This window comes from Globicephala melas, chromosome 9, assembly GCF_963455315.2.
Source record: "Globicephala melas chromosome 9, mGloMel1.2, whole genome shotgun sequence".
In the NCBI taxonomy this organism is placed as follows: Eukaryota; Metazoa; Chordata; class Mammalia; order Artiodactyla; family Delphinidae; genus Globicephala; species Globicephala melas.
In genome coordinates this window covers 53279703-53294491 of record NC_083322.1, presented here as the reverse complement: position 1 = coordinate 53294491, position 14789 = coordinate 53279703, and the positions used below count along the sequence as shown (strand labels likewise).

At 36.9% G+C, this 14789-nt stretch overlaps 1 long non-coding RNA gene across 1 annotated transcript in view; it reads left to right on the top strand.

Annotated features, from left to right (window-relative positions):
- LOC115853930 (uncharacterized) overlaps positions 1-12947 on the top strand; it is a 293304-nt gene extending 280357 nt beyond the window's left edge. The window contains exon 4 of the long non-coding RNA XR_009565066.1: positions 12377-12947. This is a non-coding gene — a long non-coding RNA (uncharacterized lncRNA). The remainder of the gene's footprint in view (positions 1-12376) is intronic.
- Positions 12948-14789: the final 1842 nt, after the last annotated feature.

The window sequence follows — 14789 nt, the reverse complement described above, 5'->3', positions numbered from 1 at the left end:
CTTAATTTCTCTTTCAGATTTTTCATTGTTAGTATATAGGAATGCTAGAGATTTCTGTGCATTAATTTTGTATCCTGCTACTTTACCAAATTCATTAATTAGCTCTGTACTTTTCTGGTATCATCTTTAGGATTCTCTATGTATAGTATCATGTCATCTGCAAACAGTGACAGTTTTACTTCTTTTCCAATTTGGATTCCTTTTATTTCTTTTTCTTCTCTGATTGCTGTGGCTAAAACTTCCAAAACTATGTTGAATAATAGTGGTGAGAGTGGGCAACCTTGTCTTGTTCCTGATATTAGAGGAAATGCTTTCAGTTTTTCACCACTGAAAACGATGTTGGCTGTGGGTTTGTCATATATGGCCTTTATTATGTTTAGGTAGGTTCCCTCTATGCCCACTTTCTGGAGAGTTTTTATCATAAATGGGTGTTGAATTTTGTTGAAAGCTTTTTCTGCATCAACTGAGATTATCATATGGTTTTTATTCTTCAATTAGTTAATATGGTGTATCACATTTATTGATTTGCATATATTGAAGAATTCTTGCATTCCTGGGATAAATCCCACTTGCTCATGGTATATGATCCTTTTAATGTGCTGTTGGATTCTGTTTACTAGTATTTTGTTCAGGATGTTTGCATCTATGTTCATCAGTGATATTGGCCTGTAGTTTTCTTTTTTTGTGACATCTTTGTCTGGTTTTGGTATCAGTGTGATGGTGGCTTCACAGATTGAGATTGGGAGTGTTCCTCCCTCTACTATACTCTGGAGGAGGTTGAGAAGGATAGGTATTAGCTCTTCTCTAAATGTTTGATAGAATTCACCTGTGAAGCCATCGGGTCCCGGGTTTTTGTTCATTGGAAGATTTTTAATCACAGTTTCAACTACAGTGCTTGGTCAGTTCATATTTTCTGTTTCTTCCTGGTTCATTCGGAAGGTTGTGCTTTTCTAAGAATTTGTCCATTTTATTGGCATAGAGTTGCTTGTAGTAATCTCTCATGATCCTTTGTACTTCTGCAGTGCCAATTGTTACTTCTTTTTCATTTCTAATTCTGTTGGTTTGAGTCTTCTCCCCCTTCTTCTTTATGAGTCTGGCCAATGGTTTATCAATTTTGTTTATCTTCTCAAAGAGCCAGCTTTTAGTTTTATTCATGTTTGCTATTGTTTGTTTCTATTTCATTTGTCGCTGCTCTGATCTTTATGATGTTTTTCTTTCTGCTAACTTTGGGTTTTGTTTGTTCTTCGTTCTCTAGTTCCTTTAGGTGTAAGGTTAGATTGTTTATTTGAGATTTTTCATTTTTCTTGAGGTAGGATTGTATTGCTATAAACTTCCCTGTTAGAACTGCTTTTGTTGCATCCCATAGGTTTTGGGTCGTCGTGCTTTCATCCTCATTTGTTTCTAGGTATTTTTGTTTTCCTCTTTGATTTCTTCAGTGATCTCTTGGTTATTTAGTAGCATATGGTTTAGCCTCCGTGTGCTTTTTTCTTAAGTTTTTTTCCTGTAGTTGATGTCTAGTCTCATAGCATTGTGGTTGGAAAAGATACTTGAAACAATTTCAATTTTCATAAATTTACCAAGGCTTGATGTGTGACTCAAGATATGATCTATCCTGGAGAATATTCTATGAACACTTGAGAAGAAAGTGTTTTCTGTTGTTTTTGGATAGAATGTCCTATAAATATCAATTAAGTCCATCTTGTTTAGTGTATCATTTAAAGCTTGTGTTTCCTTATTTATTTTCATTACGGATGATCTGTCCATTGGTGAAAGTGGGTTGTTAAGGTCCTCTACTATGATTGTGTTACTGTTGATTTCCCCTTTTATGGGTGTTAGCATTTGCCGTATGTATTGTGGTGCTCCTATGTGGTATGCATAAATATTTACAGTTGTTATAACTTCTTCTTGGATTGATCCCTTGATCATTATGTAGTGTCCTTCCTTGTCTCTTGTAATAGTCTTTGTTTTAAAGTCTAATTTGTCTGATATGAGAATTGCTTCTCTAGCTTTCTTTTGATTTCCATTTGCATGGAATATCTTTTTCTGTCCCCTCACTTTCAGTTTGTATGTGTCCCTAAGTCTGAAATGGGTCTCTTGTAGACAGCATATATACGGGTCTTGTTTTTGTATCCATTCAGCCAGTCTATGTCTTTTGTTTAGAGCATTTAATCCATTTACATTTAAGGTAATTATCAGTATGTATGTTCCTATTCCCATTTTCTTAATTGTTTTGGGTTTGTTTTTGTAGGTCTTTTCCTTCTCTTGTCTTTCCTGCCTAGAGAAGTACGTTTAGCATTTGTTGTAAAGCTGGTTTGGTGGTGCTGAATTCTCTTAACTTTTGCTTGTCTGTAAAGGTTTTAATTTCTCTGTTGAATCTGAATCAGATCCTTGCTGGGTAGAGTAATCTTGGTTGTAGGTTTTTCTCCTTCATCACTTTAAATATGTCCTGCCACTCCCTTCTGGCTTGCAGAGTTTCTGCTGAAAGACCAGCTGTTAACCTTATGGGGATTCCCTTGTGTGTTATTTGTTGTTTTTCCCTTGCTGCTTTTAATATTTTTTCTTTGTATTTAATTTTTGATAGTTTGATTAATATGTGTCATAGTGTGTTTCTCCTTGGATTTATCCTGTATGGGATTGTCTGCACTTCCTGGACTTGGCTATTTCCTTTCCCATATTAAAGAAGTTTTCCACTATAATCTCTTCAGATATTTTCTCAGACCCTTTCTTTTCTCTTCTTCTTCTGGTTCCCCTATAATTCAAATGTTGATGCATTTAATGTTGTCCCAGATATCTCTGAGACTGTTCTCAACTCTTTTCATTCTTTTTTCTTTATTCTGCTCTGTGGTAGGTATTTCCACTATATTATCTTCCAGGTCACTTATCCATTCTTCTGCCTCAGTTATTCTGCTACTTATTCCTTCTAGAGAATTTTTTATTTCATGTATTGTGTTGTTCATCATTGTTTGTTTGCTCTGTAGTTCTTCTAGGTCCTTGTTAAATGTTTCTTGTACTTTCTCCATTCTGTTTCCAAGATTTTGGATCATCTTTACTATCATCACTCTGAATTCTTTTTCAGGTAGACTGCTTATTTCCTCTTCATGTGTTTGGTCTGGTGGGTTTTTACATTGCTCCTTCATCTGCTGCATATTTCTCTGTATTTTCATTTTGCTTAACTTACTGTGTTTGGGGTCTCTTTTTCACAGGCTGCAGGTTTGTAGTTCCCATTAGTTTTGGTGTCTGTCCCCAGTTCTTGAGGTTGGTTCAGTGGCTTGTGTAGGTTACCTGGTGGAGGGGGCTGGTGCCTCTGTTCTGGTGGGTGGGGCTCTATCTTGTCCTTCTGGTGGGCATGGCCACATCCGATGGCGTGTTTTGGAGTGTCTGTGAAGTTAGTATGACTTTTGGCAGCCTCTCTGCTAATGGGTGGGGTTGTGTTCCTGTCTTGCTAGTTGTTTGGCATGGGACATTCAGCACTGGAGCTTGCTGGCCATTGGGTGGAGCTGGGTCTTAGTGTTGAGACGGCCATCTCTGGGAGAGCTCTCGCCAATTGATATTACATGGGGCTGGGAGGTCTCTGGTTGTCCAATGTCCTGGACTTGGCTCTCCCACCTTGGAGGCTCAGACCTGACACCTGGCCAGAGCACCAAGACCCTGTCACCCACATGGCTCAGAAAAAAAGGAAGAAAAACAAGGAAGAGAAAAAAATAAAAGAGAGCAACCAAACCAGTTAACAAATCCACCAGTGATAGTAAGCACTAAAAACTAAGCTAAGATAAATACAAAAGTCAGAAACAAATCACCTGCAGACAGCAAACCCCAAATCTACAGTTGCTCCCAAAGTCCACCACCTCAATTTTTGGTGGTTTGTTGTCTAGTCAGGTATTCCACAGGTGTAGGGTACCTCAAGTTGATTGTGGGGATTTAATCAGCTGCTGCTGGGGCTGCACGGAGAAATTTCCCTTTCTCTTCTTTGTTCGCACAGCTCCTGAGGTTCAGCTTTGGTTTTGGCCCCGCCTCTGTGCGTAGGTTGCCCTCAGGTGTCTGTTCCCAACTGAGACAAAAGGTGGTTAAAGCAGAGGCTGATTAGGGCTCTCTTGCTCTCTCAGGCTGCGGAGAGGGAAGGGTACGGTAGTCATAATTGGAATGCAGGGCGAGCCTGCGGTGGCAGAGGCCAGCGTGACAGTGCAACAACCTGTGGCACACTGTGTGTTCTCCTGCGGAACTTGTCCCTGGAGTTTGGGACCCTGGCAGTAGTGTGTTGCACAGGCTCCCTTGGGGGCTGTGGGTAGTGACTTGTGCTTGCACGCAGGACTGTTGGTGGCAGTGGCAGCAGCATTAGCATTTCATTCCCATCTCTGGGGTCTGAGCTGATAGCTGCAGCTTGTGCCTGTCTCTGGAGTCACTTAGGCGGTGCTCTGCCTTCTGTGGGCACAGGAGGAAGGAATCCCCTCTCCTCATGCACCCCAAAATAATGGTCTCTTGCCTATTAGGCAAGTCCAGACATTTTCCCTGACTCTCTCCCTGCTAGTTGTGGCATGCCAACCCCCTTCAGGCTGTGTTCATGCAGCCAACACCAGTCCTCTCCCTGGGACCCGACCGAAGCCCGAGCCTCAGCTCCCAGCCCCGCCCACCCTGGTGGGTGAGCAGACAAGCCTCTCAGGCTGGTGAGTGCTGGTTGGCAGCGATCCTCTGTGTGGGAATCTCTCCACTTTGCCCTCTGCACCCCTGTTGCTGTGCTCTCCTCCGTGGCTCCGAAGCTTCCCCGTCTCTACCAGTGAAGGAGTTTCCTAGTGTGTGGAAGCTTTTCCTCCTTCACACTCCCTCCCAGAGGTGCAGGTCCCATCCCTATTCTTTTGTCACTGTTTTTTCTTTTACCCTACCCAGGTACGTGGGGATTTTCTTGCCTTTTGGGAAGTCTGAGGTCTTCTGCCAATGTTCAGTAGGTGTTCTGTAGGAGTTGTTCCACATGTAGATGTATATTTGATGTATTTGTGCAGAGGAAGATGATCTCCACGTCTTACTCTGCCATCTTGAAGGTCCCCCTCTTTTTTTTTTAAATTAATTTTTACTGGAGTATAGTTAACTTACAATGTTGTGTTAGTTTCTACTGTACAGCAAAGTGAATCAGTTAACAGCAAAGTGAATCAGTTATACATATACATATATTCACCCTTTTTTAGATTCTATTCCCATATAGGTCATTACAGAATACTGAGTTGAGTTCCCTGTGCCATACATTAGGTGCTGTTAGTTATCTATTTCATATATAGTAGTGTGTATATGTCGATTCCAATGTCCCAATTTATCCAATTCATAGGAGGTGACGTCTTTTACCTTTTGAACCATCCATGTGACTCTTTCTTACTGCCTTTCTTGATATATTCAGCCTTGAAATAAATTTTGTGTAAACATGTCTTATTTCTAGAATTAGGACAGAAATGTATGTCAGTTTTCTAAATCTCCCAGTGTTTGGCAGAATGTATTTTCTCTAAAGGCAGTTCATGAATATTTGACAAATTAAATTGAGTGGACAGATAAGCCTTTTTGTTTTCCTCAAAACAGGGGAGATTGTGATGATAACATTATTAGCATAAATAAAGAAATTCTACTCCAGTTTATTTTCTAATATCCTGCCCTTAGAAAAAAGAGATGAAACATCTTTCCTTTTTTATGTTTTCTTTATTGTGAGGAAAAAGACAAAGATTTATTTTTCTTTTTGGTGGGGGTGGGAAGCACCTTCAAGGAATTTTATTCAATTTGTCCAGCAGATTTCAGAAAATTCCTGAATTTGCCAGCAATCAAATATATGGGAGAAATGAAAAATCAGAGAATTAGGGAAATGAGGAAGCCTATTGTGTATTACTGATCTGAGTTATCAGTATCTGAGGTTTAATGAACAGTCACTGAAAAGGAAAGAACAGAGAAAATTGGCATTTAGAGAAACTTGTAATTTGTTTGTTCCTAAGAAACGTTCACATTGAGGTCCAATTAAGATCAAAATAGTTTTTATTGGTAGTTCATTAAACCCAGCAGATGGCCAGTGGTTTCTGCTGAGGGAATTATAGTTTACAAATGATGATTTTGAGAAGTATTTAGATACTTGAATGCTTTGAGGACACGTTCTCTTAAGGGCACCTCCTACCATTCCCCATCCATTGATGTGCAGAGAGCCTGATCTGTCACCCAGAGGAGCAAGGGCTGTGGGAAGTTCAGAGGCTGGACCTTTGCACGTTAGGGTCTTCACATAAGGCACTCAGAGAAAACAGTCAGTCTTTAGTATTTTCTTGCTTCAGTCACTTTTTCTCCTGCAATTAGGCCAAGGTCAGGGATCTTCTGATAGTTTATCTATGTGTAAGCAGATAGCCAAGTGAGGGGAAAAAAAGATGACAATTCTGTTCAGAGGATTGTCTTTAACTGTCTCATCTGAAACTGTTAATAAAACTCTAAAAGTGTAAAACCAACTTTGCTAGGAAAATAACATTATATAGCCTTATGCACTTAACATAAAAACTTTCTTTGTTTTTCTAAGAACTTAATAGTATTCTTATGAAGTAGATACATATAAAATATTGCACATCTTCATTAAACAGGGACATTGGTGTGGGCTGTAGTTTAAATGGGTCACCTTCTCACTAGCTCTTTTACTGGCCACAAAGGAAGTTGTCAGTATGTTTGTGTTTTTTCTATGTGGATACAATAGCAATATTATTTATTAAATTTTGCTTTCTTGACTTACAGAAAAAACATCCAATATGAAGACTTTCTTTGTCAACATATCTCAGATAGAAACATTTTCCCTTCTTTAGAAAATGATTTTGTTAGGATTATTTCTAGGAGGCTCATCAAAGTTTAATGTGATATGCTAGTCTTTATTCTGGAAGTTGGTATTTAAGTGCTATTGTGCAATACTCAAAAAGTCTTAAAATTTAGTCTCAGATCAGTGGTGTGATAAAAAAATCTATAACCAATAAATAATTTCATAGAAACTCAAAAATTTCCTTGCATTTCTCAAATACCCTGAAAAGCAATAACTTTGCTCATGCTAGAAATAACTCAAAAATTTTTTCTCAATAATTAACTTTTGTTCCTTCATGTAAATTTTAACGCTGTCTAGTTGATAAAACTCTCCATGTAAGATTGCTTCAGGAATTGGCTCATACTTAAAGGAAGGAAGGAAAGATCATTTTCCAGTCATGTCCCAGAACTTGATAGCTGAGGGACACTAAGGACTTGACTAGTTTCCTTGTCTTACTAATTCTAAGTGAGTTAGTAAGTGAATTTTACTAATTTACTAGTAAATTTTACTAATACTAACTTTACTTACTAATACTAACTTACTAACTTACTAATACTAACTTTACTTACTAATACTAATCTTACTAATACTAAGTGAATTTTACTAATTTACTAGTAAATTTACTAATTTACTAAGTGAATCTTACTAATTCACTATTTTCTTAAAAACAAGTTGATGAAACAAACAAGCAAACAAACAGACAAAAACAGCCTTGCTTACTGCTTCCAGCTCAGAAACTTTCAACGACCCTATTTCATGTTCTGTTAGAACCAAATTTCTCTGCGTGGCTTTTGTCTCTTTTTACATTCTGGCTACGTTGTTAGCCCTCAAATTCACTTCCTCCAGCGTGGTCTCTTTATGGTTTCATGAACATGGCATATATATTCATTCTTACACATCATTAATAATGGTGTTTCTTTGTCCAGAAATTCCATCTCCTCACCTACTTGTTCCCAACTAGTCCAGGGAGAATGCAGGCACTACCAGCTTTTTGAAATCTTCCATGACAACCTCAGCAGTTTTTGAACCATTTCTCCTAGTACATTTACATTGTATTACATAAAATGCTTTATATAATTAGTGCAACATTTCATTTATCTGTTAGTGTTGCAAATGATTGCTTTCACAAGAGTGAGTTTTCTGGAATATGAAAGCACTGAAATGTCTTCATTTTTATATAATTTTGTATGAAATATTTCTGTCAAGTACTACAAGCATCTCTGCCTAATTAAATAAAGAATACAGAGCATACTTAAAACTACTGATGGTTCAGGATCATTACTATGAATGTCAATTATTACATTATGCTATAATATAGTAAATACCAAGGTATTTGCTCTATGTAAACATTCTTCTGAGTTCATATTTTCTTTCGTTTCTTTCCTTGATCATAGACTTCCACCCCGTTTAGATGGACTGGACCTTCCTTGTTGGTGACAGGTGCATTGCTGAGCAACAAAGGCAGCACGCCATCTTAATTTCTAGGGGCTTGTGCTAATTTATTTGAGCCTCCACCACATCAGGAGAATGATTTCTAACTCTTCACATTCCTGGGGAGTCCTTTTACACCATTCTGACAACCAGATAGATTGGGCAAGTGGATATAGGAGTATTGAGTTGATTGACATCAACATATGTATCTTTGAGGTCTTTGCCTGATCTCCAACTGGATCTGGACTTGCTATAAATGTACTATTGGTTTTTTTTCTTCTTTTTTTAAAAAATTATTTATTTATTTATTTTTGGTTGTGTTGGGTCTTTGTTGCTGTGCACAGGCTTTCTCTAGTTGCGGTGAGCAGGGGCTACTCTTCGTTGTGGTGTGTGGGCTTCTTATTGCAGTGGCTTCTCTTGTTGTGGAGCACGGGCTCTAGGTGTGCAGGCTTCTGTAGTCGTGGCTTGTGGGCTCTAGAGCGCAGGCTCATTAGTTGTGGCTCATGGGCTCTAGAGTGCAGGCTCAGTAGTTGTGTGGTGCATGGGCTTAGTTGCTCCGCAGCATGTGGGATCTTCCCAGACCAGGGCTCAAACCCATGTCCCCTGCATTGGCAGGTAGATTCTTAACCACTGCACCACCAGGGAAGCTCTGTACTATTGTTTTATAGTATTTCATGTCTTCCTTTCCTCAATGTGATAAAATTATAAAAATGTCTTTTGTGCATTTACCATAAAATAGGTACGTTCTAGATTATGAAAAATAATTATTATTTATGTTTATATCTGCTTTATGTTATAGAAGATTTCTCATACATTACCAGTTTAACCCTCATAATCATACTGCATTGTAATTTATGATACATTAATTTTACAGATGAATAAAGGGAAGTTTAGAGAGAGAAAGGGGTTATGCTGTTGGTACATGGGTTTCAGACTCAAGTCTTCTGACCCCTATTCCAGTGTATCCTCAAGTACTACTTTACCCTCTGAGCAAGGCGTTGCGCTAGCCTTCAAGAAGCTTCTTGCTTATTCAGGATGAATAAAATGAACACAGAATAACTACATAATTGGGATGTGATAAGTGCTCTGCAGAGGTGTGGCAGTGCAGTGGAAATTTGAAGGGGTGGTGTGTAATGGTGTGTCTGAGTGCTTGCTCAAAGCAAAACATATAAGAAAGTTGTTGATATTTATAAGGAAGAAATATCCTAAGAAATAGGCTTTGGTATGTGTAGTGTTTGGAAAATAGATACTGAATGGAATATGATGGCAGACAGAGGCGTAGGTTGGAGAAACACAGACTTGTACAGTTTGATACAAAGTACACATAGGAGATTTGTACGGGCTTAGTGGAGATTTATGGTATATATCAAGGAGAGCTGTGATGACCATGCTGAGGATTACGTCCTTAAAACTGTTTCTTGTTTGTGGGGGTCTTGGTTTAATGGTGAGAGATGGAATTAGATATCATGTTATAATGAATTCATTTTTTTCCTTGGTTGAAGAAACAGTGAGATCGACATGTAAGCTTCTTGACTAAGAGGATGTTATTAATTAATATGCTCTTGAATATGGTGTTCCAGGCAGCATTTGTTTGTATGCTGGTGCATGGGGAATTTGGAGATTTCTAGTTGTTTGTATGATCCAATACTCTTGTTTCCACTCCAGGTACAGATTCTTCAGTAGTCACTGGAGAAGAGATCAGTAGTGCTATAAAGACCCCTCACTGGGATTTTAATTAAAGATAGTGTATTTATGCACCAAGAAGAAGGTTATTAGAAATTATTAATAACACAATTTAAACTCCATAGGAAGAATTTTATATTTTTCAATAACTTGTCTTTAATATGGGTGCAATTTACATCATTTTCACTTTCATTTTACCTAAAGCTTTGGTAATGCTCTTTTGTTTTTCTAAACAATGATTGTATTGACCAACTGCTTACTTTAAAAATTTGTCTCTTTAAGACAAATCATTAAGATCAGTTACTGGACTAGCTGCTTGGTTGACCTGTTAACCCAGGTAAAATGAACTCCTTAGTCCCTTGTAGAAAAAAAATCTGCAATATCTAAAATACAAATAAACCCTCTTTTTCTTCCTCCCCATTTTAGTGGGCACACTAAATGTACAAAGGTTTTTGTCTTTGCCTTATCTTCCCACAAGACTTTAAGGATTAAGTAATTCCTAGCAAAGAAACAAAAGCAAAGTCATCCTACTCCTCAAAGAATTCAAGTGAAACCTGGTAATAAGATGAAGTATAAGCTCAGGACACAGGAAGAACCAAATTGGGACTGCAAAAAACAGCCCACATGATGGTGAACATTTTTGTGCTGTATTGAATTCAAGCTAGAAAGACACTCTGAAAATATTTTGATGCAGTTTTTTTTTTTAAAGAAAAATGTCAGGTACTGAAGCTTTTAAACTTTTATTCATGCATTGAATAAAAAAATTTTATATATGCGGCTCTGGGCTGTTTTGAATTAAGAATAAAATCTGAAACATTTTATTTGAAGGAGCACTTTCATAATCAAGTTTCCAAATTAGAATACACCTTTTGAAGCTCAAATAATCCTTCAACTGTGATTGGGTTTAGTTCTATTGGTACCTGATATTTTTAGGCTTTAGTGGATAATATAAAAGTAACTTGATTTTCTCTATAAGTCAGTTTAAATTTTGAGCCACGGCTTTCAGTTTTTCTAAGAGCTAAAATCAGAAAATACATCATACTCCTGTATAGTGCCATCTATTCCTATTTAAGAAGATTTACAGAAAAACTATTGTATCTTATTATTATGGCCGGAAGCACCATGTTTGCATTATTTGCAAACAAAAAGTTATATCCATATCCTGATGTAAATTCATTGTATGATTCTGTTAATTTGTTACTTTCCAAAATATAGTTTTCTTTAAAAGTGAAAATTTTTTACCTAAATTTTTGTGTCTTTTGTATATAATCACTAAAAATATATTTGTGTTTAAACACTGTCTCTCTAGTTCCTTGCAAGTGTCAGACAATGACATTTCTCAGTTTTGTATTCCATCTATTCACTGATGATCTCAAATTTGTATCTTCAAACTGAGTTACTCTCCTGAGCCCCATAGTCACATATACAGCATCTTATTTGAGATCCCCATTTGGAGATCTAATAGGTATTTCAAACTTAATGCGTCTAAATAGAAGTATAGATGCTCTAGTCTCTCACCTCAATCCCAAATCTAATTTCTTCCAAGCCATTATATCTCCGATTATGCAAACTGCTCAATAAAAAGAAAAAAGAAAATCAAGAAGTCATTCTTGACTCTTTTCTTTCTTTCATATTTGCAACCAGCGTGTCAGTAAGCTACACCCCCCCCCTCTAAAATAAGTATATTTGAAATCTGACCTGTTCTCTTTATTTTCCTTGACACAGCCAGTCCAAATAACCATAATTCTTGCCCTCATTTCTACAATAGCCTCCTGTAACCATTCTGCTGAAAACCTTCCAAAGACTTTACATTGTTCATGAAAAAAGCCAGTGCCAAAGAATCCTAGCACTCACCAATATCCTAGTTGCTTTTTTTAAAAATAAAGAACCAAAATTTATTTCTCACAGTTCTTTTTTGTTTTAAATTTGAAGTATATTTGATTTACAATCTTGTGTTAGTTTCAAGTGTACAGCAAAGTGATTCAGTGCCATATATATATATATATATATATATATATATTCTTTTTCAGATTCTTTTCCCTTATAAGTTATTACAAAATATTGCATATAGGTCCCTGTGCTATACAGTAGGTCCTTGTTGGTTGTCTGTTTTATTAATCAATATATATAGTAGTATGTATATGTTAATCCCAAACTCCTAATTTATCCCTCCGCCACGTTTCCCCTTTGGTAAGAGGATCCCATGTGGGATCCTCTCCTCTCTCTCCCTGCTGGGTGGCAGAGTTGGAGACCATGTGTTAAGGGTGGTATTGCCACAAGATGAAAGGAGGTTGGGTTCTTCAATGTCTCCATGGAGCAAACCACCCACCCTAGCCAACTCTTATTGGACTGTAAGGTGTGTAAGAAATAAAGCTTTGCTTTGGTAAGTCGCAGTTTTAGTCCCCTTGTCATTCCGCCCCTGTCCATCTCTTCAACCTCATTTTTTAATACTCTCTCCTTTCTCACTAGGCTCCAGTTACTCTGGATTTCTTTCTGTCCTATGAATTCACACAGATGAGAACCTTAGCACTTGCTATCTTTCTGCTCGGATTGATCTTTCCTTCGGATCAAAACATGACTACTCCCTTCTCTTCAGATTATCAACCCAAGCGCCATTTCTTCAAAGAGGTCTTCTCTGACCATCCAATCCAAAACAGCCTCCCTTACTGGTCACTTTCTGTAACGTTACACTAATGCATCTTCTTCTCGGCAATTATGAGTACCTGAAATTATCATATTGTGTTTACTTTTTGCGCCTCAATTTCTAAAATGTCAGCTCAATAAGAGGAAGGATTCTTTTTTTTAAGTTGAAATGTACAATATTATGTTAGTTCTAGGTGTACTACACAGTGATTTGACATTTGCATATATTATGAAATGATAACCATGAGAAATCTAGTAACCATTAGTCCCCTTACAAAGTTATGATGATATTATCGACCATAAACATCCCTTATGCTATATGTTACATCCCCCTGGCTTATTTATTTTGTAACTGGGTTTTGTACCTTTTAATCACCTTCACCTATTTTGCTGCTCCCTTCTTCGTAATCATCCATTTGTTCTTTGTATCTATGAGTCTGTTTTCATTTTGCTTTGCTTGTTTGATTTGTTTTTTAGATTCTCCATTTGAGTTCACATGGTATTTGTCTTTCTCTGACTTATTTCATTCTCTGTCTGACTTATTTCACTTCGCATAATACCCTCTAGATCCATCCATGCTGTTGCAAATGGCATGTTTCATTTTTTACGGCTGAATAATATTCCATTGTGTGTACATATATATACATACTTTGTATATATACATACATCTTCCTTATCCATTCAATAAGCAACACTTAGGTTGCTTCCATATCTTGGCAATTATAAATAATGCTGCTATGAACATTGGCATGCATGTCTTTTCAAATTAGTGTTTTTGGTTTCTTTGGGTAGATACCCAGAAGTGGAATTGCTAGATCAGATGATAGTTCTATTTTTAACTTTTTGAGGAACCTCCATACTGTTTTCCATAGTGACTGCAAGAAGTGGAATTGCTAGATCAGATGATAGTTCTATTTTTAACTTTTTGAGGAACCTCCATACTGTTTTCCATAGTGACTGCACCAATTTATAATCCCAGTAAATGTGTACAAGGGTTCCCTTTACTCCACATATTTGCCAACACTAGGTACTTATTGTCTTTTTGATTATAGCCATTCTGACAGGTGTGAGGTGATATCTTACTGTGGTTTTGATGTGCATTTCCCTAATGCTTAGTGATGTTGAGCATCTTTTCATGTCTCTGTTGGCCATCTGTATGTCTTTATCGGAAAAATGTCTATTCAGGCTCTTTGCCTATTTTAAAATTGGATTGTTCATTTTTTGATGTTGAGTTTTATGAGTTCTTTGTATATTTTGGATATTAATCCCTTATTGGGTATATTGTTTGCAAATACAGTCTCCCATATTTAGTAGCCTGCTTTTTTGTTTTGTTGATGGTTTCTCTCACTGTGCAAAAGCTTTTTGGTTTGATGTAGTCCCATTAAAAATTTTTTGCTTTTGTTTCATTTGCATTAGGAGACAGATCCAAAAAAATATTATTAAGACCAATGTCAGAGAGCATACTGCCTATGTTTTCTTCTAGGAATTTTCTGATTTTAGGTCTTACATTTAAGTCTTTAGTCTATGTTGAATTTATTTTTGTATACGGTGTTAGAAAGTAGTCCAGTTGCATTCTTGTGCATCTAGCTGTCCAGTTTTCCCAACACCATATATTGAAGAAGCTGCTGTTTCCTTATTGTATATTCTTGCCTCCTTTGTCATAGATTAATTGACCATATGCATGTGGGTTTATTTCTGGGCTCTCTATTCTGTTCCATTGATCTATGTGTCTGTTTTTATGCCAGTATCATACTGCTTTGATTATTGTAGCTTTGTGGTGTAGTTTAAAATCAAGAAGCATGATACCTGAGAGAAGGAATTCTAAATGTTCATCGTTATAGTCTAAAATATTGCATGTCATGTAGTATGCACTCAATAAATATTTTAACTGATTGACTACTATACAAATGTAAGTTATTCGAAGATAGGAATTGAATCCTGTAGCTTAAATGTATATAAAGCATATATCTCATATAAACCGTAATATTTCATTTAATTGCATGTAAATAAGGTAATAATGGAAAGGCATAGGATTTGGAGACAGAAATACCCAATTCAAGCTTTGAACCTATTGTGTGATCCTAAGAAATTCTTTCTCAGGCTCTATTTCCACTATTTACACAATGGAAATACTATAGTATATACCTCATTCTGGTGGCAATTTCATGATATATAAAGTTTGTTAATAAACAGTATAAACTGTTTAGAGTTTTTACAGTGTAAGAGTTAAGGCCACAAA